This window comes from Zea mays, chromosome 7 (genome assembly GCF_902167145.1).
Source record: "Zea mays cultivar B73 chromosome 7, Zm-B73-REFERENCE-NAM-5.0, whole genome shotgun sequence".
NCBI classification, from domain to species: Eukaryota; Viridiplantae; Streptophyta; class Magnoliopsida; order Poales; family Poaceae; genus Zea; species Zea mays.
Window position 1 is genome coordinate 121,913,865 of NC_050102.1, and position 3,655 is coordinate 121,917,519.

Below are 3,655 nucleotides of genomic sequence, written 5' to 3' on the forward strand. Positions count from 1 at the left end.
GCCCTGGGCCGCCCCTGTCCTATTTGTGGAGAAGAAAGATGGCACCAAGAGGATGTGTATCGATTATCGAGCTTTGAATGAGGTCACGATCAAGAACAAGTATCCCTTGCCCAGAATAGAAGATCTGTTCGACCAGTTGAGAGGAGCCAGTGTGTTCTCCAAGATTGATCTGAGGTCAGGTTATCATCAGCTCAGGATCCGACCTTCGGACATTCTGAAGACGGCATTCATTTCCAAGTATGGTTTGTATGAGTTCACAGTGATGTCTTTTGGTTTGACCAATGCGCCAGTGTTCTTCATGAACTTGATGAATAGTGTATTCATGGATTATCTCGATAAGTTTGTGGTGGTATTCATCGATGACATTCTGGTTTATTCTCAAAGCGAAGAAGAGCATGCAGATCATTTGAAGATGGTATTGCAGAGATTGCGAGAGCATCAGTTGTATGCAAAGTTGAGCAAGTGTGAGTTCTGGATCAGTGAAGTCCTGTTCTTGGGTCATATAATCAACAAAGAAGGTTTGGCTGTGGATCCGAAGAAAGTGGCAGACATTTTGAACTGGAAAGCGCCAACAGATGCTCGAGGAATCAAGAGCTTCATTGGAATGGCCGGATATTATCGGCGATTCATTGAAGGGTTTTCGAAGATTGCGAAACCAATGACAGCGTTGCTAGGCAACAAAGTTGAGTTCAAGTGGACCCAGAAATGCCAAGAGGCCTTTGAAGCGCTGAAAGATAAGTTGACTACAGCGCCTGTCCTAGTCTTGCCTGATGTGCACAAGCCCTTCTCGGTGTATTGTGATGCTTGCTACACAGGTTTGGGATGTGTGTTGATGCAAGAGGGAAGAGTTGTGGCTTACTCGTCCCGACAGTTGAAGGTTCATGAGAAGAACTACCCAATCCATGACCTAGAGTTGGCAGCAGTGGTTCATGCACTGAAGTCATGGAGGCACTATCTGTATGGACAGAAATGCGATGTTTACACAGACCACAAGAGTCTGAAGTATATATTCACTCAGTCAGAGTTGAACATGAGGCAACGAAGATGGTTGGAGTTGATCAAAGACTATGAGTTGGAGATCCATTACCACCCAGGCAAAGCAAACGTAGTGGCAGATGCTTTGAGCAGAAAGAGCCAAGTCAATCTGATGGTCGCTCGTCCGATGCCTTATGAGTTGGCCAAAGAGTTCGACAGGTTGAGTCTCGGATTTCTGAACAATTCTCGAGGAGTCACAGTTGAGTTGGAACCTACCTTAGAGCGCGAAATCAAAGAAGCGCAGAAGAATGATGAGAAGATCAGTGAGATTCGGCGACTGATTCTAGATGGCAAAGGCAAAGATTTTCGAGAAGATGCAGAAGGCGTGATATGGTTCAAAGACCGCTTGTGTGTTCCCAATGTCCAGTCTATTCGGGAGTTGATCCTTAAGGAAGCTCATGAGACAGCCTATTCGATTCACCCTGGCAGCGAGAAGATGTATCAGGATCTGAAGACGAAATTCTGGTGGTACGGAATGAAGAGGGAAATCGCAGAGCATGTGGCTATGTGCGATAGTTGTCGAAGAATTAAGGCAGAGCACCAGAGACCTGCTGGATTGTTGCAACCGTTGCAGATCCCTCAGTGGAAATGGGATGAAATCGGTATGGATTTCATAGTCGGATTGCCTCGCACTCGAGCCGGCTACGATTCCATTTGGGTAGTAGTGGACCGTTTGACCAAGTCAGCCCACTTCATACCTGTCAAGACCAACTATAGCAGTGCAGTATTGGCAGAGTTGTATATGTCTCGGATCGTTTGTCTTCATGGTGTGCCAAAGAAGATAGTGTCAGACAGAGGAACGCAGTTCACCTCTCATTTCTGGCAGCAGTTGCATGAAGCTTTGGGCACGCATCTGAATTTCAGTTCAGCTTATCATCCGCAGACAGATGGCCAGACCGAAAGGACCAATCAAATTCTTGAAGACATGTTGAGAGCCTGTGCGTTGCAAGATCAGTCCGGATGGGATAAGAGATTGCCCTATGCAGAGTTTTCCTATAACAACAGTTACCAGGCCAGTTTGAAGATGTCACCATTTCAGGCGCTTTATGGAAGGAGTTGCAGAACTCCGTTGCAATGGGATCAGCCTGGAGAGAAGCAAGTGTTTGGGCCAGACATTTTGCTTGAAGCCGAAGAGAACATCAAGATGGTCCGAGAGAATCTGAAGATAGCGCAATCGAGGCAGCGAAGCTATGCAGACACAAGAAGAAGAGAGCTGAGTTTCGAAGTCGGAGACTTTGTCTACCTGAAAGAGTCACCGATCAGAGGAGTCAGAAGATTCGGAGTGAAAGGCAAGCTAGCGCCCCGCTACATTGGTCCGTATCAGATTCTTGCAAGACGTGGAGAAGTGGCCTATCAGCTCAGTTTGCCAGAGAATTTATCTGCTGTGCATAATGTCTTTCATGTGTCTCAGCTGAAGAAGTGTTTGCGTGTGCCAGAAGAGCAGTTGCCAGTGGAAGGTCTTGAAGTCCAGGAGGACTTGACCTACGTTGAGAAGCCAGTGCAAATCCTTGAGGTTGCAGACAGAGTCACCCGGAGGAAGACCCTCAGAATGTGCAAAGTCAGATGGGACCATCACTCTGAGGAAGAAGCAACCTGGGAGCGTGAAGATGATCTGTTGGCTAAATACCCTGAGCTCTTTGCTAGCCAACCCTGAATCTCGAGGGCGAGATTCTTTTAAGGGGGATAGGTTTGTAACGCCCTGAATTTGGGGGTAGAATTTTTTCTTCTTTTCTCTCACCAAATTCGGGCGTTACTCTCTTTTCTCTTTCCCCGTTTGCTCCTTCTTCCCAATTTCAAACCAGTATAGCGGCATGTGTCCGTGTCATGTATAAATCAAAACCTAAGTGTCATGGGTGTTGCATCATGCCGAAGCACATTTCTTTGTCTGATGTTGTGTGTTCATCTCGTTCCGTTCCGGATTTCGGTTCGCGTTTTAAGTCCGTTTAGTGGTCCGCGCGCGTCGTGGGTTTTCAATCCGCGAAGTAGCTCGGCCCAGCCCAACTTAGCCCAGCCCAGCTCAGCCGGCCCGGCCCGCCCCGGCCTGCGCGCCCCTGGCGCCCAAACCCCCCCTGCGCCCCCTCCCCTCTCTCTCTCTCATTTGGATCTCCCGCGCAACAACTTTCCTCTCCCTCTTCCACCTCTCTCTCCCCGTGGTGCCCTAGGATTTGGAGACGGCGATCACCGGATTTTGGACCCCGAGGTGAGCTCCCCTCCCCTCCCCTTCTCTTCTCTCTCTCTCTCTCCCTCCTCTTCTCCCCCGCGCGCGCACCCTCCCTCTTCCCCCTGCCCGCGCCCGACCCCGTCCCTGCCCGGCGCGGCGGCGCCCCTGCCCGCCCGCTCGGCCCCTCCCCGCGGCGGCGCCCCTGCCCGCCCGCTCGGCCCCTCCCCGCGACGGCGCTCGGCGCCCGCCCCCGGCTCGTCCGCCCGGCCTCCCTCCCGCGGCGACGCTCGGCTCCCCGTCCCCGGCCTTCCCCCCCCCCCCCCCCGCTCGACCCCTCCCCGGCGCCCGCCCCCTGCCCCTCCCCGCGGCGGCGATCTCGCCCGCCCCTGCTCGCCCGCGGCGGCGCCCGCTCGCCCCTGCCCGCCCGGCGGCGCTCCCCGCCCCTCCCCCGCGCGCGGT